This window comes from Manacus candei, unplaced genomic scaffold (assembly GCF_025592945.1).
Source record: "Manacus candei isolate 608988 ecotype Guabito, Panama unplaced genomic scaffold, ASM2559294v1 h1tg000022l, whole genome shotgun sequence".
Taxonomy (NCBI): domain Eukaryota; kingdom Metazoa; phylum Chordata; class Aves; order Passeriformes; family Pipridae; genus Manacus; species Manacus candei.
This window is the reverse complement of record NW_026138070.1, coordinates 2,350,373-2,376,650: the sequence shown is the minus strand read 5'-3', so window position 1 is coordinate 2,376,650 and position 26,278 is coordinate 2,350,373. Positions and strand designations below refer to the sequence as shown.

At 51.9% G+C, this 26,278-nt stretch overlaps 1 long non-coding RNA gene across 1 annotated transcript; it reads right to left on the bottom strand.

The window, feature by feature from the left end:
* Positions 1–2,089: 2,089 nt before the first annotated feature.
* On the bottom strand, positions 2,090–3,553 carry LOC127470639 (uncharacterized). The gene is made up of 3 exons (XR_007904349.1): positions 3,467–3,553; positions 2,840–3,051; positions 2,090–2,185 (listed from the first exon to the last, which is right to left on the bottom strand). It is a non-coding gene; the product is annotated as an uncharacterized LOC127470639 (long non-coding RNA).
* Positions 3,554–26,278: the final 22,725 nt, after the last annotated feature.

Sequence of the window (26,278 nt, the reverse complement as noted above, 5' to 3'; positions counted from 1 at the left end):
AAAACATCCCCCTGAACCAGAGCCAGCACCCACCGGGGGCCGTATCCCCTTACACCGGAGACACGTTGCACTCCCCGCGTTGCTGCTTCACCGTGGGCCCCGCTGAAAGGGCAAAACCTGCCCCACTCTTCTCTCTTACCCCAGACATGTCCTCTGCTCACCCATCCCTATACTGCACCCCATACTGCATTGGGATGCTCAGAGGTGGAGGGGGTTCTGAGTATGGAGGGGAAGGAGCTCACTGAGAGGCACATCCACCACCGGGAACGCCTACCCCAAATCCAGCCCCTTGAGAAATGCATCTCAGTGTTAAAACCCAGGGCTGGCTCACCCCTGCCTGCCTGGCCATCAGGAGGAGAGGAAGCTGTCCCATGCCAGAGAGCACCTCCTAAACACTGTAGGGGACATGCTCCTGCACGATGTGTGCCCAGTGCCCAGGTCCCACGTGCTCAGGGCTGAGCTCTGCCACGCTCCAAACCTCCTAACCTTGTGTTCGACCTCTCAGATTTATAGAAAAATGTTGTTCCAGCGGTAGACAATGAGTCTGAGGATTTTAAGGCTGATTTGACTTTTCTGTGAGAGTCTAAATCCGGTATGTCAGATAAAATCTTCAGTGCTGGAGAGAACGTTCGTGCTTCCCACCCAGCATCTCCACGGGCTGGGCGGCGTTTGGAGGAAGGCTTGGGGGCTGCGCTGGGGCAAGTCCCTCGAAGAGGAGACAGGAGGAGTCATCCTGCTGTTTGAATTTGTGTCTTGCGGCTCCAGGGGTTTCCTGAGTCTGGAGGGCACAGGGAGGGAGGTGAAAAGAGAGAGGTGGTTGATTTATAGCTTACCATCTTCTCTGATCTTGATCGCCCTTTGTCTTGGGAGTCTCTCTTATCCAGACATGGAGATGGGAGGAGGGGGATCTGTTTCAGAGATTGCTGAACTCTGGGTGTTTGCCGTTTCCTGGAGATCTTTTGATGTTCCCTTTGCTTTAAAATATTTTCAACGTTAAGTCCCTCAGCCTCCCGCTGCACCTCGGCTCTCGACATCGGGGCACGATTCATCACAACTTACCCAAACAATCCGCAGCAAGGCGAGACCTCCCCATCTCCGGGGCGCTGAGGAAACCTGTCCCTGCAGGACCCAGCAGGGCTCCTGGGGCAACTCACTCCAAGGCCACGGGCTGCTGTGGGCTACCCATTGCTCGTTCCCTTCCAGTGGGGTGAGGGGTGACGGGTGCCAGGGCAGCTGGGATGGAAGGCTGGACTGCAAACAAGCAGTGTTGGGTTGAAGTCTGCCACTGGCCTTTCTTGATGGCAGCACAGCACAATGATGTCTAACAGGATGCAACCACTTCTCTGGGTGAGATATCAGGCTTGTGCTCTTAAGTGAGTCCTATGACTATTGCTAAATGCTTGATTTAGGGCTCACTAGAGGAAGAAGTGTAGAAAAAAACCCTCTCTGACCAGCCCGTGAAAGGTCCCCAGCTCACACAATCTCTCTTGTCCAGCATGTGCAACTTGTCAGCCCTTGTAATGGACATCAGGTCTGTAATTAAAAGCCCATCAAACAGAACTTCTCTGTAAATCTTCTCACAGCACTGTCAGTTAATAAAACTGATTTTGTTTAACTGGTGCCTTTTTCCAGAAGACACAGGCCAAAGAACAACATCGCCTGTAAAACAATCTTTTTTGTTCCATGAAAGTAATTAGTTTTCCTTGGACTTAATGTGCTTGAGGGTTAATTACCCCAAAACTGCCCAGGTACTCCCATGATGTGGGGATATTTGTGAGGAGTTGCTGGAGGTGCCAATTCTTGCAGCAAAGCTCTTTATGAGTCTCGATAATGTTCGCTGTTTTCCTTAAATTCTCAGCTTAGTGGCATTGTGCACTTGCATGAAAATTTGCTTTCACAGCCTATGCCCAAGGAGTTTCTCTCCCTCCTGATTCAAACCCACGGTCTGAGAGCACCTGACACCACAAGGCAAATAAGTTTTACTTGTTTATGACTAGTTTAATCATGGTTTTTATGCCAAAGTCATGATTTTGCAGAGCCTTCTGTTATGACTTTTCACGTCTGGGGCTGCCAGTGCCATCCTGTCCCTACAGCAGTCCCAGATGGCTTTCCTGGGGTGAAAGAGGCCACAGAGGGAGTTGGTCCCAGGCTTTGTTAGTAGCAACGTTCTTTCCAAGTGGATGGTCTGTAAAGGTGAGATCACATCAAAAAATGCTGGAGACTGAGCTTCAGCTCAGGAGGGGCTTTTGAGTGGAAAAAAGTGAGAACTCCTGAACTTTAACCGCATGTTCGGGTAGAAAGAAAACATTCAATCCAAATATCTCATAAACCACTTTTCTTTCTATTCTGCTTTTTTTTTTTTTTTTTTTTTTTTTTTTTTTAAAGAAATGGCTATACACGGCCGTTCTACTTGTAAGCCAGCCAAGAATAATTTGTGGCAGGAAAGTTTGAGCATTTGTAAAAATAAAATAAAAATTAAAAAAAAAAAAAAAAAAAAAACACCACCCAAAAAAACCTAACACCAAACCTGAAAGCACATTAGAGTATTTTAGTGTGAACCCAAACAGAGAGGCAGGTACTCAGAGGGCAGAATAGTCCTGATAGCACGACACACTGCATTTCTGGCCATGTGTTGAAACAGGTTTTTGTTTTTTTTTTCATGTGTTTGTTTTATTAATCACACTACAGAACTCAGTGCAGCACTTGCTGATTTTTGTCTTGTTAACATTTTTCTGTCCCATTGCCATTTGGTCTCCTTTTGAGCTCTACACCTGCTTCCCACGTGAGAAATAGGAGTAGGAGCAGAAAACCACCTCTAACCCCATCCCAGCACATTTACCTTTTGCCACCCTGTTGGAGGGGGGCTTTTAACCCCAGTGCTGTGCTGACTGTGAGGGGCTCAGTCCTGATTCACATGGGATGGGTTTTCTCCATGGAAGTGCTTCCCATGGACACCAGCAGGTTCTGGCAGAAGCAGATGCAAACAGTTGAGCGTCTCACCAGGGTGATTTGAGAAGGGAATCAACATCCCACTACACTTCTCCGAGCTCCCTATAAAAGACAGATTTTTCGCAATAAAGGGCCAGCGCCAAAATTCCGCGGTGCCGGGCAGGGAGGAGGGCGAGGGAGGGCTGTGGAGAGGGTCTGTGCTGCCAGTGGGATAACCCAGGAACAGGTGGTGGCCTGGGATGATAAACAGGAGTGTCTCCACACGGAGCAATTTGCCACAGGATGTTGCTGAAGCTGAAAAGTGAAGCGAGATTCCAGCCCAGGCTGGACATTTGCATGGCTAACAAGAATATCCAGAATTATAATAGTTAATGCTGACACCCTGCTCGTAAGAGATATCAGATCCGTGGCCCCGGGGCAAACGCCGACTGTAACAGATTAGGGAGAGGCCTCCAGTGGGGGATGGATCTGGGGGAGATTGGATTAGCTGGCACCTGCCTGATGTGGGGACTCGCACCTTTCCTGAGTGCTGGACGTTAACCCCTCCAGCGGACGGTCCATCTCCCACCACAGACTGCTGATTCATCAGGACGGAAATATTCCCCGGAGATCCGTCACCGCGGATGAAATCCTCATGGAAAACTGCCCAGTTTCCTGCCAGCATACCCTTGGCAGCCCGCCTGACCAGCTGGTAGCAAGAGGAGAACATGGGAGCCTGGCTCCTGAGACATGAAACCTCCCTGACTCCCGTGCAGACGCCGAGCGAGGGACGGCGGGCTCACAGCTGGGGCACCACGGCCTGGTGGTGTCTCACAGCCTCCCAGCTTGAGTCCTCCAGCTGGGGGAAAAGGGGACCAGGGGGCCAGACTGCTTTGCCTTTTGTAAAGGTTGCTTCTGGGCTGTCATCTCGTACTGACCCCCAGATAAATTTCGAGACGCTAAAAAAGCGGTGTCAGGGCTTTGTGGTCCTCTTCTGTGCTGCCTGACCCTGCTCACCCACGTCTTCATTCATATCTAGTGCCCTTCCCCCTCTTTTTCTGAACTCTTCCCATTGCCTGAGTGACCAAATGTCTTCCAGGGTTGCAGAAGATCTCGGTGGGCTCCTTACTGGCTCTCCACCGGGCACAGCTGGTGTGTGCCCAGCTTTGCTACTGGACAGAGGGAGCTGAGATGGGTCTCTCAAAGTTTGGCAGCCCCAGATCTAGGTCCCTCTGTCTCCCACACCAGTACTGACATAACAGCACGGGGACACCATGTCCCAGTGCTCTGCTTTGTAGGGAGGGACCCTTGGGAGTCCCTCATTCATCTTCCTCCTGGGGTGTGGATGAACAGCACGTGAACACGAGGCTCTCCACAGGTGTGATGGTATGAGTCCACTCCAGGCCTGACTCTTCAAGTCCTGTCTCTGCTGTTTGCAGTTGTCAGGAAATGGCATTTTTTCCTTGCTTCAAACACACACTTGCCTTTCCGAAAATAACCCCGAAGCAGAAAATTCTGCCGGAGTTTTCCTCCCTGAGAAGGTCACCTGTGCCCTGGCCGTGACAAAACTCCCAACAGCCCACGCCATCCTTCAGATAAGCTGCCTCTCAGAGGAGAGCTTCGACAGCAAGCGAAAACACTCGGGGATATTAAATTCCTGGGCATGGGAGCTATGGTGGGATGTGCCACTCCTGGAAGAGTACACAGTGCCATCTAGCCGCGCTGGTCCGAAGTACAGAGTTCATCAGGCACCTTCCCAACCTCAAAACCCACCTCCAGAAGCCTGGCCACCCCTTTCCATCACCAGACCACCGCTGATTACAGCCGCCAGCACCTCACCTAGGAGCAGGGGAGTGCTGATTTCAGACACCTGCGTTTGGTTTTAGCTCACGGTGAGGTTTGTACCTGAGCAACCCAACCTGGCTGAAACAGTGATGGTTTTGGTGAAAACTAGGGCTTGAATTAGTTGGTCCCATTTCTTCACTGTCTCCTGCAGGGAGGTGGCTTTTTCTCCTGGTGTTCCCCTTCCACTCAGTGCTGCTGTGCTGGGTCTCCAGTCCCCCTCTGCTACTGTTCCCTTTTCTGCACTTGATGGGTGGAGAAAAGAGGTGCTTGTTGTGGCTTCAGGCATTTTCCCAAGGAATTTTTTCTGGTCCTGGCCATTATTTCCCTTCTCCACCTGGTAGATCTCAGTGCCAGCCCTGGCATCCAAATCTGGAGAAAGATCAGAGATGTCAGGATAGCTGGAGAGCTTGGGGTGGCTTTAGACTCCATCTGGCAATACGCTGAGCTCCTCTATTCCAGCACGACCGTGCTCACAAACACTTCCCTCAGGTGTCAGAGGCTATGCCCTCCAGGTGTCAGAGGCTATGCCCTCCAGTTGGCTTCACTCAGGGGTTCCCTTTCATGCCACTTGTGAGGAAACTGTGCATCTTGCTGGTGCTGTACTAGCCCTTGGTGCCCACAGAGGGCAAATCCTGTCTCCTGGAAATTTCACAGTTGGACTGTGTGGAGCATGTGGAGGATTTGCATAAACCTGGGACAAGATCTTCTTGAATATCATGTCTATTACCCTTGAGTGTGTAGTACTTGTGGTTGAAAATGCTCTAAAATTCCCTTCACTAGCTATGATCCCACCTCCATGAGCTGTAGAAGAATGGGCAGGATTCTTGGAAAGACTTGGATCCTTGGGTCTCTCCTCTAGTTATGTGTGAGCACAAGTCATTTATGATGCTCATAACTTGGCAAAAGTTGTGGCAACACTGAGATACAGGCATTTACATACACACAGACAAACTCTTTAAGCAAAGACAAAGCACTGCTTCTCCTTGGCTCAACCTTTCTGGCTCAGGTTTCCCTTCAGACAACACAGCCCAAACTGGGGGTGGGATGAATTGAATCAGCTGCAGAGACTGGGTATCTATGGGAGAGACAGTGGTGCAGGCACCTTCTGTCACTAAATGCCGAGAAACTTTGTCCTCCCTGCACTGCTTGCCTCAGGATGATGTGATTTTTTTTTTCCCCTAGAAGCCCCTCTTTTTCCCTCCAGTGGCTATAAAGGCAGGCAGCTCTGGGGCTGGCTGAGGTGGAAAATTGCCCAGCAGTTAAAGTCTGGTGAAATGTAAGTAACTGAAAACAGTGTTTTATAATAGGAAACACTGCTTTAACACCCGGGCTTGCTGTGAGACCCACCTGTGACAGTGCAGGAGCAGGGGAGGCAGAGCCAGGTCTCAGTTACATCCTGTCCCCTGGGCACTTTTGAGCTGGGCTGGGTGTTCAGCTGCAGTTTTACAGTCATTCCTCAAATGCTGTGGTAGTGACGGTGTGATTTCAGAGAATGGAAGAGCAAGATGTGTCCTGGACCACACTGAGATGTCCTTGGGTGACATCTGAGGGGTCCTGTCCGCTAAGAGTGGCTGGGTGGGTGTGGAACTGGGTTGGACAACTTCATCCCACCCCTCAGTGTGGGAAAATGAGAAAAAAATGAGCAGAATGGGATAAAACTAGTTTTGTCCAGAGCTATTTTGCATTAACATTGAGGAGAAACATCAATGACAGCAGATATGACGAAACTGGAAGGTTTCCATCCGAAACCAAAATTTTCTAGAGGGTCTGAAAAGTGCTAAAACCCAAGAATGAATCTGTGGCTGCCTTGCTGGTTGACAGCAGTGCGAGTCTCTCTAAAATTAGCATTTTTGTTAATTGGCAAATAACAAATAAAAAGCATCTATTACAGAACCATGATTATTAAGCCAGACTCATGATTTCTGGAGCCTGATGTGTTAAAGACAGGCGTATTGTTTCCCCTCTTTGGCAATCCTGTAGGTGCCAGAATACATCTGGGACCTCACACAAACCCCTGAGCCTGAGCACACACGGGTGTTGAGTGTGCTGAGGTGCTGCCAGTGCACATGATTTCAGCCAGGATTTGTTTCCCCAATAACCTGAGATGCCAGTCTTGTGAATACCTGTGCTCTTGGGCTCCATTTCAAATAAAAATCCTTTTCTAATCCTCTCAGTTACAGAGGAAAAAGGTTGACAGACTGTTTTGAAAGCAGTTTAAGCACCCCAAAAGCAGAAGGCCTATAAACCAAATTAACAAATGTAATATTTAAGCAAGATTGCAAGTGGCTTAAGCCAATTTCAGGCTATTTTGAAGTCTAACTGTGCTCTGTGTCTAGGTTGGCTATGGCTATGGGGTGGAAGGTGATGTGAGCAAAGGAAAAGCCATCATCTGCTCCACAGCTTAACTCTGCTCCTGCATCTTGTTCATTAGAAAGCCACCTCTGGGGCACCTTTCTACAGGGCTTTACAGGAGTGAGGGCCAAGTGCATTCTTGGGAAGGGCAGGGAGATCTTGTGTGGGTATGTAGTGAAATGCAGAAGGGAAAGGGATGGATGGACACATCCTTTTGGGAGGCAAACCCCAAAGGGACAGGAGGGACCAAGCACTCACCGAGCCCTGGGGAAGGATCTGGAGCACCAGGAGCAGCCAAGGGAGCTGGTGCTCCCTCTCAGTCTGGGGAAAAGGAGACTCAGGGGGGTCCTTCTCACTCTTTAAAACTCCCTGACAGGAGGGAGGAGCCAGATGGGGGTTGATCTCTTCTCCCATGTAACAAGCAGGCCTCAAGTTGCACGAGGGGACTGTTAGATTGGATATCATAAAAAAGCATGAAAAAGTGACCAGGCATTGGAACAGGCTGCCCAGGGCAGTGGTGGAGTCACCATCCCTGTAAGTGTTCAAAAAAAGGGTAGTTGTGGTGCTTAGGGACATGGTTTAGAAGGGAACACGGTGGTGGTGCTGGGTTAATGGTTGGACTCAGTGATCTTAGAGGGCTTTCCAACCTGAATGATTCCATGCTACTAAGCAGGTCCTCTGGCATCTCTGAGGCTCTGCATTCATGTCCTGCCCCTCCTGCTCTGTGTCTTCTTGGCCTGACACCAGGGCAGGGATGCTTGCTGGCTCTGAACTGACAGTGCAGGTTGTAATAGCTGTTTGGAAACACTTTGGAATGGCTTACTGGAAACACAGCATTGCTTTCTGGGAGGCTTTTGGCTCTAAGGCTCCAGTTGTAGCTGCAGACATTGAGGTCAAGAGGAGGTCAGGTTAAAAATACAGGATCCAAGTGCACAGCCCAGGCAGGCTCCACTCGTGGGGACTCGACTGTGTGGCTGCACACAGACCCTTGACCTTGCCCAGATACACTATGGTACACCAGAGGGTCATGCTCTAAGTCTGACTGCCCAAATTCAGCCAGTTTGGCCCCCAAGGAGATCTCTTAACACTTCCACACCAGGTAGTTGCATCCAGTGCCCCACTAGTACCATCACAGACACTTTTGCATGAAGCCTGAGTGGAAACTCAGCAAGGAAGAGAGGGAGGTGAAGGGATCAGCAAGGAGAACAGCAGTCCTGGGAGCTGTCCTCTGCACAGCACAGGAAGATCTTTGGTGCTGAGGTGATGGGGAGCTGAGGTAGGACATCCAGGACAATGAAATTTTGGGGAGGAGTTATCATAACATCCTCCTGGGTACTTTGGACTGGAAAAACCGAGTGCAGAGTGGAGGACTGAGTTCAATGTCCCCATCTTATACCTCTCTGCCCCTTTAGATCATGATCCTTGACATAGTATTTACTTGGAGCTCAGACTCTGGAGAAGGGCTTCAGCCAGTGGCAACAAATTCCAACAGCAGGTCAAGAGCTTGTAAAGATGGACTTGACAAGAGACACCCTCAGAGAAGGTGTGTGACCATTCACCTGCCCATATTCCAGTTTGGAGAGGATAGGAGAGGGAGCTATAAAAGGCATTTGAAAGTGCAAGTTCCATGTTCTTTGGGAGACAAATACAAGTTCCAGAAGATCTTCCCCAGGCTGCTGTGTGAGCCCAGCCATGTGGGAACAAGGGCTTGCAGGAGAAGGGTGTCTGGTGGGAGCAACACATGGTGGCTGAGATACCATCCCAGAGTTTCGTGATTTGGCTGTGATGAGGTTTTGCACAAATGCACGAAGGAGTTTGAACTGCAGTGCCACAGGCTCCCAGACTTTCTGCACCAACAGTGTCATGCCCAGCTCTGCAGAGTGCAGAGGAAAGGGTTAAAACCTCCCAAAACTCAGTTTGGTTGGGAATGAAATAGAAAATCTGAAAGCAGGTCACTACCTCAGCTGCTTCTGAATTCTCATTAATTTGCATTCCCTTCTCATTTATTAATGGGCTGACTCACACTGTATTTGCTTTCCCTTTGCTGCAATTTGCAAAATTCCTTCTTATTCCCAGTAGCCCTCTTGGCAGTGTTATTTTTCTGTTTTTCCCTGGCCTTTATCATTTCCTTGCAGCTCTTAGCTAAGTTTGCATATTTTTGCTCAGTTCCCCCGACCATTTATTTTCAGCCTTTTTCTTTTCATCTTCAGGCCTCCTAAAACATCCCTTGGGGCTACCTCAGCATCTCTGGGAGCAGCTGGGATTTTCCTGCCACCCATCATACCCATGAAGGGGATTTTAATAGCTCCCTTGGCCCTCCATTCCTTTTTTCCTTCCAGTTCTATGTGGGGACTCAGATGGCCTGTAAAGGCTTGGAAGCTCCCAGGGCTTGGGGCAACCTGGGTTTCCAGACAGGGAACCTGAGTAGTCAGTGGGTCCTGTGGAGATGCTGCTCTGCTCTTCACTGCTGTGTGCTGCCAAATGCTCTGTGGTTATTGCAGTGGACAGGCTGGTTTCTCCTCCTGTGCTCCAGCCAACACTGACCATCTCATGGGTCTATTGAAGGTGTCCACAGCTTCCTCCTGAGGGGCAGGTGCTGATCTCTGCTCTCTGGTCACCAGTACGAGGACCCAGGGGAATGGTATGGATCTGTGTTGGGAGATTTAGGCTGGAGATTAGGAAAAGGTTCTTCCCCCAGAGGGTGGTTGGGCACTGCCCAGGCTCCCCAGGGCAGTGGGCACGGCCCCAAGGCTGCCAGAGCTCCAGGAGGGTTTGGACAAAGCTCTCAGGGACAGGGTGGCATTGTTGGGGTTCTGTGCAGGGCCAGAGGTTGGACTGGATGATCCCTGTGGGTCCCTTCCAGCACAGGACACTCTATGATTCTATGATCTTCCTCTGCCTGTGGTGGAGCCAACTCTTCCCCAGCCCGAGTCAGACAGGCTGTGGTTCCTTTGCTCCCCTCATTTACCTCAGCCCCAGCCTCTGAACCTGCAGAGAACCCGATCTGGCTGCACGGGCCCATCAGGGGGGCTCTGTTTGGCCGTCTGAGCCCCCCACGAGGGTCTGTGTGAGGCTGGATGAGCCTTTGGGGGGGATCTGCAGGTTTGTGTTCCCAGAAGCTGGAGAGCGCAGGATGTCTGGTGGGTGTTCCCCGCCTGGTGAGGAGAGAGGGGTGGTTTTGTCGGTGCCAGCCTTGCCCAGGGCTTTCCGGGGGCTCCCGCCCCGGCGTCCTTCCCCAGGTTCGCCCACAAGAGGGAGGCAGCGGCTTGCGGTGTCCACGGCCACGGGGGTCGCGGGGGTCGGGGGGGTCGCGGGGGGTCAGACACGAAGCCCGGGCTCTGTGGGGGCGAGTGGGGGCCAAACACACCCTGCACGGCCAGAGCCCGGGCACCGGGGTGGGGTGGGATGGGGTGAGATGGGATGGGATGGAATGGAATGGGATTGGGTGGGATGGGGTGGGATGGGATGGGATGGGGTGGGATGGGGTGGGGTGGGATGGGGTGGGATGGGATGGAATGGGATGGGATGGAATGGGATGGGATGAGGTGGGATGGGATGGAATGGGATGGCCAACAGTGGGTGACTGGGGCATGTCCACATCTTACCTTGCTGGGTTTTTTTTTGGTTTTTTTTTTTAATGTCAAAAAGTGGAGAGATGTTAATATTTTAGACCTGAGTGAGACTTCTGTCCTCTGCCAGGGCTGGGAGAGACCTGCCATGGGGCTCTGCCCATTAGCAGAAGGCTGCTTCTTCCCCCATGACACAGGTAGTCCTGTTGCTAGCAGAAGGCAGGGGATGGAGGGTACTGTCCTTGATAACCCTTTTCCCTTTTCCTTTTCCTTTTACCCAGAAAGGGTGTTGAGTCTCTCTCACTGGGTACATTCCAGAACAGTCTGGATGCAATCCTGTGCCACATGCTGGAGCAGGAAGGTTTGGACCACATGACCCCACTGTGGTCCCCTTTCAACCTTACCCATCCTGTGACCCTGTACCTCTCCAAACCTCTAAATCTTTCCAAATAATCCATGTGTTGTGGAGCAAATGAGCCCAAATGGAAAGGCTGAGGGACTCCTTGTTATGTGTACCAAGCTGATCCTTATAACTGATGCCTTTCCATGGCCCTGGGGAAGGTAGAAGGGTCCTGTAGGTGCAGATCCTCTGCTGGATCCAAGGCAATAGCTCTGGACCCAGATCCAGGCAGGCAACCTCTAGTGACAGCTTTGCCTCCCTGAAGCTTGCCAAGACCTTTCCCACACTGGGGACCTGTAGTGCCTTTATCTCTGTTCAACCCAGGTGGATCATCCTTTGTTCTGATATTAAAACAGCAGGTTCATCACACACCATTCACTCAAATGCTGCCTGGATGACTTCAAACACAAGCATGTCCCTTTGGGAAATTCAAGAGAAGGTGAGAGCAGCCAGGGGTTTTCATCCCAGCCCCTGAGCCTGTCCATTGCTCAGAAGCCCCCCTGCTCTCTGGGCTGGACTCACACAGCTGTGCTGCCCTCCTGGCTACCGGGGCAGAGTTGAGGCTTGAAGCTGCTGTCAGAGGGGCCATCCCAGACCATGCCCCCAGCAGGCAGTGGGCCCATCCCAAATAAGCAGTTCATTCTTCCATGCAAAGTGGCCCCGCTCCAGCAAGGGCATGGAGACTGCTTGCCACAGAGAGCTGTAACTCCAACAAAGGCTCCCTTTCTCCAGCACAATTGTTGGAGTTAAATAAATCTGTCATGCACAAAGCAAACTGCGTTAAACAGCGTCCTCTCCCACTCCAGCAGGATAAAAGCTAGGCACTTTGGAAAGTGTTTAAAAACCATTTTTCATTCCCTTGTGTTCACTCTTCCCTCCTGTTGCATCCTCATTGCACTCACTCATTCAGGAATCTGCACAGGGACCTGAATTTCTAACAGGAACAAAAAGAGCATGAGGGGAATAAACCCAGTGTTAAAACCCATTCAGAGCTTCTATTATTTGGGACCAAAAGGGGAAGGTCCCTTGCAGGTCACTTTTAAATGTGTCTGCCTAGAGGCAAAGAGATTCAGAGTGCATGTATCATCCTTCTTATTCACCCTCTCCGTTGTCCACAGCAACCCTGGGATTTTTTTTCCTGCTTCGTGATGCAGTGACTGCTACAAATGTGGCTGCTCTCAGTCACCGTGGGAGGAAGGAGGGCTCTCCTCTGCCTCACACCCCAGCAACGTGGCTGAGAGCTGCACTCTGCTGTCACAGGGGCCTGGCCCAAAACTGAGCTGGGCTGCAGGGCAGTGAAACCCGGGCTGGGGGGCGAGCAGCCAGCTGGAACTTCTGCGTGCAGTAATTCACCCAAAATGGGGTTTCAACAGGACCAAATGGAGCTGTAAGTTCATATTTCAGTCGTTTGGATGTGTGTGAAAGTGTCAGCATAGTCCTGCTAGATGTTTCCGAGGTAAAATGTCTCATTTCAGAAGTGCTGGAGTATTTCATTAGACAGCCTTGAAACAAAACTCTTTTCCTATTTTAATAGGGCACTTTTATTTAAAGCCTGACCCAAAGCAGGAGAACACGAGGCTAAGCAAAAATATTGGGCATCCCAAAGGAAAGGGTTCCTTTTGGGTCAGGGGGGGCAAATGGCTCCAGAGAAACCTCTTGTGATGGTTGTGATCCCTGGGCTTGATTCCCAGCCCCAGGGAGCGTGTCCCAGACTTAGGCTGGGGAGAACAACTGGTGCAGCAGATCAGCAAAGTCATGGCAAACCTCAGGACTGGACAGATGGTGAGAATTACCAGAGAGAAAGCCGTGGGAGAGAGCATGGATGGGGGAGAGAAAAAGCAAGGGCAGTGTGTGGGTGAGGGCAGAGGAAGAGGAGAAGTGGGAAAGGTAGATCTTCTGCTTAGCTTTCAGTGGGGCAAGGGAGGACATGGTAGAAGGGCAAGAGGCAAAGCCCAGAGTAAGGCAAGCTGAGGCCTGGGTTGGAAGGAGAGCTGGATGCATTGAGGGTCCCTCTCTATTACTCTAGGGGGGTTTTGCTGGGAAAAGGACTCCCTGGCCCATCCAGGGGTGAGGTCCATGAGACTCGTTGAGCTTCACTGAGGGTCAAGACAGGAATTCAGTGTTGGGCAAACTGTGGAGGGAGCAGGCAGGCTGTGTGCCCCAGAGCCTGGGGAGTGCTTTGGCTGTGTCCAGGTGGGTTGCTGAGACAGGCAGGACCTGTCTGTCCAGTGGGGTGGTCTCTTCCTATGGCTCAACGTTTCCAAGTCTTCACACCCTTGTACCCTCCAGGACATTGCTGTGGGAGGGGGGATCTCTCTCCTCTTTGGCACATCTGGCAGGTGGCTTCTTGACCATCTCTTCTCTTGCCCCACTAGGCATAGTCTGGATACAGGTCTCACCCCCGTGGTATCCCTCACCCCCATGGAATACATCCCTCGTGTCCCTTCCCACACTGTGCAGGTCTGCTCTTTGTCATCTGTCAGTCAACACCCTGTTCCCACAGCTCCAGATCCTGCTGGGTGCCTTTTAGGTCCCCCCCCCCCATCTCTGTCCAAACAGGTGGCTTTGAATTAATGAGGTCTAGGGATAGTTAGAGAGTTATAAATATCTTCTGAGATGATGAATTTTAATCAGGAGTCCCTAATGAGCACAAGATGAAATCAGGAATGAGAAGGATGGTCCTCCAATGGATCTTCATTAACAATTTAAATGACTGAGGTCTTAATTAAAGGGCTCAAGACTTAGCTGAGGGATTACAGGTTGCCCAAGGGGAAAAATCAGACTTCAACCCCCTTTTCTTTTTAGAGAAGATAACAAGTTTTTAAATTAGATTTTTTAAACAAACAAACAAACAGAAAGAACAAGGCCTTGCTGTTTTATCTGGCTGCTACACTCATTTAATTGATGCTCAGATCTTGAAATGTGCAACCTTGGCCTGACAGCCCCCCACTGCTTCTGTCACTGCCTCACCTCCACATCCCACTAAACACTGTCCCTTGGGCATGGACAGCATGAGGGCATCCCTGTTCCTCCTGGGGAATGCCTCAGGGATCCCTGATCTCAGGAAGATGTCCATAGGGAGACAGTGAGATGGGCCCAACCTCCCATCACCTTTATGACTCTCCCCAATTGCTCAGTTGCTCTGAAATGTGCAACAGTATTTTCCTACAGAAAAATACTGCAAATGTTCAGCTTGTGTTTGTGGAGAGTCTCAGATATAGAAAACCAGTTTTGTTTTGGTTTGGTTTTGTTTTTTTTTTTTTAAATTGTAATATATTTTCATGATCAATCCCAGACCCTCTTCCTTTGGCACACACGGTTCCAGGCAGCAGAGTCTTCCCTCCTAGGTAACACCTAACACAGAAGCTGTGCTTCATAAGCATCTCCACTGCTGGCAGCTCCCAAATCTCTGCTGGTCCCACAGCAAGAAGCTTAAGTGGGGCTCTCTGCAGTGGTGGTTTGAGGAATCTGGGTGAAGAACAATCCACTCAGGAAGCGCAGAAAGAGTGGAGCTGGAATTCCTGGCGACTTGTGCCTGGAGGAACAGCCTCTGTGGGGATCCTTTGCTGATCCATAAGATCTGAACTTCCCCGTGGGGCCAACAGGCAACTGTGAAGCCTTAGGTCCTCCATGCTCCTGCCAAAAATCTCCCAGGAGCATCAACCCAGGAACTGCACTAGATGTTTGGAGATGAAGCTGAACAAGCTTTCAGAGGGCTGAGAGAGAGATACACAGAGGCACAAAGTGCTCTCCCATGACCTCTGCTGCATCAGGAAACTTGGCTAAAATGGATGGATGCACTTGGAAAGTGAAGCAGGAGCCCTTTCCAAAGCGGTTGGCCTGGCTGAACACAGCTCCTGCTTTGGAGCTGTGATAAAGGGCACTATAAAACCTGCAAAAGCCCCTGAACTGGCTTACTGAGTGTGCTCCAGGTGAGGGAGCTGCTGTGGCTCCAACAGGGAGATGAAACTGTGTCTGGGAGCTCAGAGCAGCCACAGCATGGGGCATCCTCACCTCAGAGGGGTCTGCTTGGGAGCCCTGCATGGCCCCAAGGACATGGTGCCCCCAGGCTCAGCCACCTCTGCACAGGACCCAGGTGTGACACCAGGCAAGTGCCAGGCCCTGCATGGCTCCAGGTATGATGGGGGAGGGATGGGATGCAGTAGGTCTGAGCACTGGTCCTGCACAGGGGCTAAGCTGGGTCATTGCACAGGGGATTCAGCCCTGTGTGAGAGGGATGGGGATGGAGAAAAGCTGTGGGATTTGGGGAGTACCCTTGATGGGCAACAAGAAATGTTTACAAACAGGGTATGACTCCTGGAAGACCCTACCAGAGAGGGTGGCCCAGCTGGGACCTGGAAGGGGATGATGTGATCAACCCAGACCCATCTCCACCTTTGGCTGTAAATGAGCCCTGTGCTCATTACAGCCCCTCTAAAGAATGCCCCATCCATGCAGTACCTTGCACACCCCAAGCTGCTTGTCCTGTTGCAGAAACCTACCCAGGGTGGTGCCTGTGGTGCCCCCAGTGCCACCTGCATCGACCCCACTGCCATCCCCACAACCTGAGGTGCGAGGGTGACCTCACTGGCTGCCTGGGGCTGGCTCAGGAGAGGCAGCAGCTGTGGGCCTGGCTGGGACTTACACCTATCACTCTGTAACTTCTGACGGAGGCTGGATTTGCTGAAATGTTCACTGGATTTTTTCCAGCCTGCTGGGGCCCATAAATCTGGCTGTGCAGGGGCTGCTTCTGCTCTTTCCCCTTGGTGAGCGGGGCTGGTATTTTTCTTGGAGGGCCAGACTGGTTGCAACCCTCCTTCCAGCACCTGCTGCTCCACCTCGAGCCACATTCCTGAGTGGTGGCGGAGAGTGGCCAACAGGGAATGCTGCAGCCTCCGGGCTGGCCCCGCTCCCCCAGCCCCTCCTGCAGCCAGGCAGTCAGGAGGTGCTGGTGCACTCCCTGCTCCCACAGAAGGTCGTATTCTCCAGCCATCAGTCTGCTTTGGAGCTGGAGAGCCTGGCTAAGGCTCTGTTTAGGGGCAGGACTCTGAAGACCGTCCCTCATGGCTTCTTCTTGGACAAATGGACCAGAAGCAACTTGTGGATGCTGAACATCTCCTGTTCAGCACTGATTCCTGGGGAACTGCCCTGGCTCAGCTGAGGGTATGATGTGAAGCATGGCTCAGGGCATTCTGTGGGACTCTCCTTCCTCTTTTGGCACGGGTGTCTCTGTGACTCTCATCTGGAGCTTGGGAGATCTTGTTGCTGCCATGGGGAGCTCCCAGATGCCAAGGAACAATCTGTGATCTCTGACCTGGAGGATCTCTTCCTCCCTTGCATGGGCCACCTTGATCTGGTGGTCAGAGCACCAGCTGCATCCAAAGGATTGGCTGGAGAGATGTTAGAGAGGTGGCTGGACAGGGGAAGCCTGACTGGGGCAGCTCTGGATGCCCATCATTTATGAGCATCCCCATTGTTTAACATTTCTCTCACAGACTGGCATCTGCAGCGCCCCAGATGCTTTCCATTCATCAGCCTTTTACCAGTACCTCAATCCCCACTCCAGACCTCACCTTTGAGTGAGGAGCTCTGCTCTGGCCCTCGCTGTGATGCACCAGGGGACCGTGGTGCCTCTGAGAGATGCTTCAGTACCAAAGTACCAAGCAAGTACTCATCTCCCACTACAGCCCTCCTGCCCCCATCACCTGGGCAGTTTTCCCTGTCACCAGCAGTTTCCAGGTCTCACTGTCAAGCATGTGCCAAGTGCTGTGGGATGCAGCAGGCTGGCACAGGGATGCTGGCTGAGCCTCAGGCCCTTCCTGCTGAAAGCCACCTGGGACGTGCAAAGGGAGGTGTGTGCATGTAAAAGAGGACACTGAGATGCACCCTTGAGCAGCGTGTGGAAAGGCAGCCCTGGAGAGCTCTTCCTTTGCTGGAATCATGTTACATGCCTCCCTGTAATTAGCCTCTGGCTTTCCTCGCAGAATGAGCAATTATTTCAGTGATCTGCCAGAGCAGAGTTATGGGCATGTCAGGCTGGCACAGGGGGGCTGTTAAACCAGACCTGCCTGACCCACAGCCATCATTTGTCAAAAGGAAACCACCTGGCCAGAGAAAAAGGGATTTATTTGCCTCTTCCTTCATCCCATTCTCACAGGCAGAACGTCGGCTCCTCGGGGACTCTCCGTCCCCGCTGCTGCCAAAAGCAGCCATTCATGTTCAGCTCTGTTCCCTGATGCTTCTAACCTGGCATCATGCTCCCACAGGTGTCCTAAAATCCTGCACACTCTGACCCCAGAACATCCCTGCACTTGTCCACAGTAGCACAGGGACAAGTCAGGAGAGTTTTCTTTCGGTGTCAAATGTTTCTGTTCTCCACACGGAGCTGAGGTGCCTCTGCAGTGGTTTGTCTGGGTGAACACCCCCCAGTTTGCTGAAATTTTTTTGTTCTCTTTGTTTCCACTCGTTGGGGGTGCCTTGACATCCAGCTGCAGCCATGGGTCACCTCCAGCAGTGTGGCTGTTGTGGCCTTTTGACCAACCATCACACACTGAAGATTGGACACCAGGAAAAGGCAATGTAAGGGCCCCACAGGGAACACAACAGCCCCTCCTGTGAGATGTCAGGCATCTTACAAGCACATCAAGAGTCTGAGGTGCAACTCCATTCAAATTTAAAAGCACATTCCCTTGAGCTGCTGAATTTGACCTGAAAAATTCAGCCAAATTCCTTGTCCTAGTGCACTGCAGAGACCCGGATGAGACCTTCCAATTCCTTCCACTTGCTGCCCACATCTGTGCCCCTGTGTCTGACCCTATTGATGCTGGCAGCACTGGGCCACCACTGTGTGCCAGTTTGGATGCCCAGCCCATGACAGCATCTGGTCTTATGGTGGGTGACTCATTTGGGCGCCAATCCCACGCTGAGATTTCCACCCCAGCCACGTTATTAGTTCCCAGCTTTGATGGATGGGCTCGTTAGCCTTGGGTTACTCATGAAACATCTTTCTTTTGTAGTTTCTGATTAAAAACATCCCTCTGTTTCATCTTGTGGTGGTTTTAAAAACTCGGTAGGGAAAATTAAGGCTGCTCAAGCTGCCCCTTTTCAGTAGGGGAGGGGAAAACAAAGAAAAAACTAAGAGATTACACGTGACTGAGGCAAGGAAAAGGTTCTGCTTTTGGCATCTCAGCATTTTCTGCTGCAAACCCCACCCTTCCACGCTGACGTGGGTGGTGTGAAATAAACAGAACTCCACCCCTATTTCTGTAACTAGGACACATCTTTATGGGAAATACAGCATTTATTGCTGGGCTGCAGCTTCATTTGACCTCTTGGGCCTATGTTAGTCAAAAATAGCCAAACACAGCAGGTTTTCAGGGACAGAGCTACCCCCCAACCATCTCTCCTGGATGTGGAGAGACACTCTGCTCAAATGTTGGTTGTTTGCCCCCCAAAACCCCCACTTGTCTGGGCATTGCCTGCACACCAGGGTGCTCTTTGCCTCCAGGAACATTTTATAGTCTGGTAGTCATAAGGGTTGGATTCAATGGAAGGCTGGGGAGATTGATGTGTGTTTGGGGTGTCCCCATCTGCTTTGTTGGGTACCCAGAACTTGAACACCTGCAGTTGGAGGGCAGATTTAGATTGGATATTAGAAAGAAATCCTTCCCTGTGAGGGTGGGGAGGCCCTGGCACAGGTTGCCCAGAGAAGCTGTGGTTGCCCCATCCCTGGAAGTGTCCAAGGGCAGGTTGGATGGGGCTTGGAGCAACCTGGGCTGGTGGAAGGTGTCCCTGCCCATGGCAGGGGTGGTGGAATTAGATGAGCTTTAAGTTTCCTCCCAACCTGAACCATTCTGGGATCCTGTGATTCTGAGAAATGAGGATGTCAGATGCTTGCCTAAGGAGGTCAAGCAACTTAAGTGAGAAGAGATGCTCCAAAGGGGTGCAGCCCTTCCTGATTGAAAGAGAAAGCATTTGCCAAGTGCAGAAGGGGCCTGAATGTGCTCCTAGAGCTGAGACCTCCCCTCAGGTTCTGCCTGGTGGAGCAGAGCGAGGTGTAAGGTCTGCAGAACAGCTTCATCCCACGCTCAGCTCCAGCTGGATGACCAAGGCAGGGGAGCTGCAGGTGAGTTTGCATGTGCAGGAGACTGAGGCTGGAAGAGTTTTAGGGGCCTGGATTACACCCAGATTGGTGTTTCAGAGTGCCTGGAAGTGCTGCCTGGTGTTTGCTTCCTTTCTTTCATCACTTTCAGATACAAAGAAACAGCTGAAACCTCTGGAAAGAGCAAATTTTGGGAATAAAAAAAAAACAAAACAAAAACAACCCCAAAACTAAAGATCAAGGGAGCTTGAAGGGCTTTATCTTCCAAGAACATGGGATTATTTTTGGGAAGGCACACGGGGCAGGGAAGCAAAAGGCAGCTGATAGCCCCTGCCTCTGGTCCCATCGGGCTGTGGGTGCCATAAGGCCAGGCAGCATCTTGGATCCAGTTGGACAGATCCCATGCTGAGGAGAGCCAAGACTCAGATTTATTTCTGCAGTTTCCCATTATCCGACTGTTGTGCTGGAAAAGCCCCAGGACGTAGTGCCGGGGGTTTTGTAACACCATTTTCTACAGGAGCCTGCACATCCCACACCCAGCCCAAGGGTCAGATGAGGCTAAAGGGGTATTGCCTGTCCTGCAGCACCCCAGAGAGTCACATCCAAGATAAAGAGAAGCTCCCCCCCACAAGGTGTCACCACGAGGTGAGAGATAGTGGGATACTGGCCCTGGAGAAGGGGATGTGTCACAGCTTCATTGCTTTTTCCTGGGGTGTGTGCTTGGATCAGGCAGGGTGATTTGACCCTGGCTGCAACTTTGCCCTTTGGCTCTGTGAAGGTTCTTCTTTGCCTCTCCAGAAATATTTCTCCAGCAAGGAGCCAGAATCTAGTCACAAACTATGAAATAAGGCAAATTGCCACCCACTGTACCCCCAAATTAAAGCTGCTGCCATGAGAGACGCTAGAAACATCTTGCCTTGGGGTAGATTGAGTCCCAGGGGCCAGCAAAGGGTCAGCTCCCACCTGCATGTGAACTAAAGGCAGAGGTGTGATGTGTTCCCCTAAGGCTGTGGCTCTCCTGTAAAATGCATCATCATTTAGTGCAGGACCCCCTTTTCATGGGGGCACACAGGGTTGCTCTGCAAAGCACCCGGCTGGGCGTGGGAAAACATCACCTGGCTGGCCAGGAAAAGCCCACGTAGGTTTTCCTGCCAACATGTGCAGTTGGCAGCATTTGCTGGGCAGCAGCTGCCTTCCAAGGAGAGGATTTCTGCCTGTCTGCAAAACAATGCCATCTGCAGTGGAGGGGTTTGTCTGTAAAGGGCTTCTGAGGTGGTTTCTTGAGAGGGTTTCTCTGTGGGTTTCTGCATGTGATACATCACTTTTTAAGAGTGTGGCACTGGCTTAGGGACATTAACTGGTTGGAACTGTCACCCGGCACTCTGAACTCCAAAACGTTTCGGCAAAGCCACATGAGGCAAAGTCACCCCGAGTCTGGCTGGTCCCAGCAAGGTGGGTGACTCACCCTTGCCCAGAAGGAGTGTGCCATCTGCTCCCTGGGCCGGGAGACTGCTCCAGACAGATCCTGTGTCTGGGACACAGGTTGCACAACCCTGCTTGGCAGCTCCAGCTGCGGGGTTGCAAAACACGAAGCTGTCCATGGTAGTCACACTCCACCAACTCATCCGAGAGCTGAGCTCATTTTGCCAGGGCTGCCAGGCTTTCCAAAGGCACAAAGATGCCAATAAACAAGTGGTAGACCAGTAAAGTCCTTATTTCCCACTGAAACAGGACAAAAAGTGTGGCTACTGCAATGCCTCCAGTGTTGTGGGTGTCAAGGAGCGTGCAAGGAGCTGGATGCTGGCATAGAGAGGGAGGGATGGGAAGAGAAGGAATCAATTTTTTCTATATATTTATCATTAATAAAGCACCTGTGTGAGTGCACAACAGGCCCTGCTGTGGTGGGGAGCAGGGGCAGTGCCATGCTGGGTGGCTGTGCCAGCTTCTATCCCCAGGCAGTGCTCTCCTGGTCTAATGTGGTCAGGAGCAACACAATTATTATGAGCAAGTACTGTTTCCCTTGGAAATAAAGGTCCTTCTTTCAAAATATCCCATTTTTATGAAATATTGGTTTTTTCTCGTGGCCAAGTTTGATTTTTTTTTTCCCAAAAAATTATGATTTTTTAAAGTATCTTTTTTGTTTTTTTTCTTTAATTTGAAACTCTCCCAGAAAACTCCATCAGAGAGAATGGAAAGAGCATGGAAAGAGCAACATGTTTTCTGTTGACTCAACAGTCCACCCAGACTTGGTGTGATGAGCAACCTTGGTTCATTAAACTGAGCCCCCGGCACAGGGTGCCCAGAGAAGCTGTGGCTGCCTCATCCCTGGAAGTGTTCAAGGCCAGGTTGGACGGGGTTTGCAGCAACCTGGGATAGTGGAAGGTGTTCCTGCCCAAGGCAGGGGGGTGGAGCATGATGAGCTTTTCCAGCCCAAAACCATTCCACGATTCTGTATAGCCAGTAATACTGTAACACACTGAAAATGCTGTAACACAGCAGAAAAACACATTGAAAAAGCAAAATCCGTCTAGTCAAAGCATCAGCACCCACTACAGCATGCCCAGCACTCTTGCCTAATGTACAGAAACTGGATTAGGAATATCTCCCAGCAAAAGAAAGTAAGAAAAGCTCTTTCTCCTGGGCTAGTTTCTCTCCCACACAGGGAGGAGGGACTGTTAAACTGGTGTGGGATTGCTTTCCCAACCACATGACAGTGGCCAAGGTCTCTGTGGCATTAAAATTGTCATCCTGTTCTTTACATGGCATAGTTTACAGGCTGAACTTCAAAGCTCTTTGACTGGCCATTACAAAGTTTCCTAGAAAATTTTAGCGTGTGAGCTCGGCATTGGCATCTCCTACCCATAAACAAGCTCAGTGCTGGTGCTTTCCATTCCCAGCACCGAGACTGAGAACATCAGGGGTTTCTCTTTCCTGTGAAAAGCCCATAAACCAGCCAGGTAATTAATTTTCTGCTTTTGAGGAGAGCTTAGTCTGGCAAAGAGTTCAAGGCAGGAGCATTAGCAGAGCTCAGCTTCCGCTGAACCCCGGGAGAGATGGATGTACCTTCTCCTCGGGGCCCACTCAGCTGGGAGGCAGCAGTGAAAGCAAAACAGGCTTCCTAACAGGAGTCGCATCCTGAGTCATTACTTTCAGATACTTGAGTGTCAGCCAAGGACATACAGTGAGTGTGTCCCAGCATGAGCCCTGTTGATTTTATTGTCCTGTTATTCCACCGTGCATGAGGTCGCTGCCTGGGGTGTGCAGGGTGGAGGCTGGGCTGTTGTTTCTGCCCCTCTCATTGTTGCAGTAGTCATCCTGAGGGAGCGGGGGAACAGCTTTCTCCACGTGCTGGGATCACTGACCTGCAGGCCTGTGTGAGGCGATCTGATGAAAGAAAAGCACACATTTTGCCAAGTCTTTTTTGCACCGCTTGCTCTTCACTGACAACTGCCGACTGTGCCCCGCTCGGCTCCCCGTGCAGGTGGGTTGGCTGGTGGTAGCAGGTCACCATGGAGGGGCTCCTGCTTGCTGAGAGTTCATGGGCAGCTGGTCATGACTTCTGTGAAAATCCAGGTATTGCTCCCAGGTCAACTGGGCTAAACTGGACAGCTGGGTCAGCAGCCCGGGCTGTGCCTGCCCAGCACACCATCCCTCCCATCCCCACCTCAGGGTGTGAGCAGCAGCCACCCTGCAGACCTCACATGGGCTGGGGGCCTCGTGCATGATCCAGGGTAGGTCCCTTGCTCAGGCCTGGCCTTTTGCTGCTGCTGCTGCAGCGGGCACACAAGCCAGGGGTTTGTTATGGTCCAGCACAACAACGTGGCATGTCACCTTGGGGACAGATGCCTGTCTCCAGGGGGGGCACATCTTCCCTCCATGCTGCTTGTCCCCTCTGTCCCTTTCTTTGCCCAATCCTGCCAAGCCTGAGGTGCAGCAAATGCCTTGGCAGCAGCTTGGTGCATTTTTGCGGGGGATGAGGGGATCCCCTCCCCCTGCGCCGCCGCCGTGTGTAAGTGTTTTATTGTTTGCCTGTTGAGGTGTGAATGAAGTAATGGGCTTTCTCCGTCACTTCATCCATCTCTGGCTGACAGCTTTGCTTAGACACATTGTGCTGTGCTGTATAAACCCTGTCACCTTGCCATCTCCAAACAGACAGCTTCCTCTGGGAAACTGTAATCAAGCCCTCCCGAGCACTCAGCTAGCACTGTCCGCGGCTCGTAAATCACGGCAGCTTTCCTGGAAAACCGCGAGAGGAGACAGGCGGACCGACACGCACGCACCCGGCCCGAGGGTCCCTTGGCTGCCGGCAGGCGCCGCGGGCAGCGGGGCTTTCCGGGAAGGAGGGAAGGAGGGAAGGAGGGAAGGATGGAAGCTCTGGCTGCCGATGTGAGCAGCCCTGGCTGGGGCGCGAGGACCTCGGCGAAATTGTCTCTGCTGGCCCCAGCACTGCACCAGCCCCCGAGTCGGCTGGCACTGTCTCGGTGGTAGCATCTCGGATGTGCCCGAGGTTGGAGGTGCCCGTTTCGGGAACATCCACTGGTTTATCAGGGGGATGCTTGATGAGGGTCATCCATGGTTGCCACACTCGGACATTAGCTGGATGACACCATCCCCTCGGTGGTGTTGAAGTCTCCTGATACCAAGCCACCACCTCACATCTCCAGAGAGGGATCACAAAGGTGGCTGGGTTGCTGCTCCTGAGTGCTCAGCCAGCTTTGGGTGGTGCTGGGCACCCTCAAGCACCCACTCGGGAACAAGCATCCTCCGGGAAGTACAATGGGAGACAAGCACCCGGCCTGCAGGACAATGGGAGACAAGCACCCAGGGTCAGGGCTTCACTCCTCCGCTCTGTACTCTCCACTCATCAAGTCCCAGCTTCAAACTGCTCGGCTCATGCATCACCCCGGGCCCCTGGCAAGCTGCCCCTGCCCCGGGCTCGCTGGCCCTCCTGGGAGCCCAGCCGTCAGTGTGTCAGCAGCAGGGCTGCCCCATAAACCACTCAGCACCCGCAGAACAACACACAGGGCTTTTCTGCATCCACCTGGGGTTAAACGCCGGGTCAGGATGACAGACGGCTGCTCCTGTTAGTAACCCGTGCCTCTCTCTCCGTTATTTTGGGGGTGATGCTCAGCCAGATTCAGCTGGAAGCCAACAGGAGGTGACTTGTTGCCTCCACCATCCGGGGAGCTGCATAGGCACCGGTGTACCCCACGGGACTGGTGTGTCCTGGCTGGCTGGGGCTGGGGAGAGGTGTTTGAGGGTTTTGCCCCTCTCAAGCACTCACTTGTCCAGGGATGCTTCAGATGGAAAAAACACCTCGTGCTGTTTTCTCTTATTTTTTTTTCAATAGACTTGGGAATTTCTTGTATGTGGGAAAAAAAGCAGGGTAGTAATGACCATTTCAGCACCTGCTGGAGAAGGTCTGTCCTACTGAAGGGACTAGACTCCCCACTTCCTGACAGACCTCTGTTACTATCAATTTTGGACAACAGCAAGGCTCTATGGACCTTGCTTCATCCCCACTTTTGCCTGGAGTCCATCACCAGGTAAGTATGAAGTCTCCCTTTGCCTGAGTCCAAACCTGTGGCAAAGGCTCTGAGCTTCAGAAGAGAGACCAGCAGCTGCCTGTTTTGCAGCTCTGGCTGTGCAGAAGAGGAAGGTGAGTTGCTGGTCCAGCACAACTGGCGGGGAGGGATCGATCTGGCCTGGAGCGTTAAACACCAGCGAATAGCAGAGGAGACAGGCCTGAGCAGAGCTGGGGCTCTCTATAAAACACAGGAGAACTTCATGTCTCTTTTCAGAGCCTGCAGCAGCAGGCTGAGGTTGAGCTGGAGCACAGTGCATTAACCTGGGATTAGGAGAAGACTAATGATCACTGGGCAGTGCTTTCATCCCTCAGCATGACGGATGCTCACAGACTTCTCCGGTGAGGTCCTGGAGGATGGACCAGTGTGGGCTGGTGTGTGTGCAGGGAGAGGCAGTGAGCCTGGGCCCCGAATTCCCAGCCCAATTCAGGAAACCATCAGCGTGATATGCAGCCCTAATTTGGGGAATAAACTTAGCAAAGAATTCAAACATAAATTTGCTCTTGCTGATTTCAGGCTTCGCACACGTTCACTGAGTGGACAGGTTCCCCCGGGGCCCCAGACTGAGCTCTGCACTGTCTCTGATTTATAAGGTCCTCTTGGACATGCTAAATATAGTATTAAGTGTAATAAATGTAGATCACTTTCTTAAATATTCCGTGATTTATGCCCAGGCTCCTTCCCCTGAGAGCTGGGCTCATAAATCCTCTGTGCAGCTCTGTCATGGGGGGCACTTTCCTTGGGTGGGTTGGAGAGTTAATAAGCAGGAAGGGAGCAGCAAGCGTGAAAGGGAGCGGGGGAGAAAAGCCAAGATGAGGAGGGTCAGAGAGAAAGTGGAGGGAGCTATGGGGAAGGAGGGAGGTTTCCCATTGCCCTTTTGTTGGTGTATGTGGCATCCTGTGTTGGGCAGCAGGATACTGTGATGGTTCTGCTGGGAAAGGGGCTGTGGATGCCTCCTCTGTGCCAGGCAATGTGACTCTAAAGGAGTCTGTGGGAAGAGTCCTGAAGCTCTGGGCACTGCTCCAGGGGTAGGACAACGCTGCTCAGATTTGCAGGTTTGCTTGGCTGAGCATCCTCTTTTGCTGGCTTAAAACCAGTCATACCCTACTGGCACAGGCTTCTCCATGCAGCACCCACCGTGAAGATTAAACAGGGAGGATGCTGACATGAAGGTTGGAGGATGTGCTGGAAAACCCTGGAGCTCAAGTGGAGGGAATGGGAAGTGGCTTGCCTCATCCAGCAGAGCACAGCCTGGGAATGGATGTCCCTGGGGATGCCCAGGGCAGCTCTCCAACCCCTGGGGACCACTTTGAGACCTGCACACCACCATGTCCTGTGCTAGATGGGGCAACTTCCAGAGCCTTGCAGTGGCATTAACCCCACCACAGCTTGGAGATAAGGAATGATGCAGGAAAGGGCTGAGGGATGTGGAACAACAGGGGAAGATGCTTTCCCTGCAGGGCTGTGGCAGGGGCTTTCTCAGTTGAGTTACGTTCTT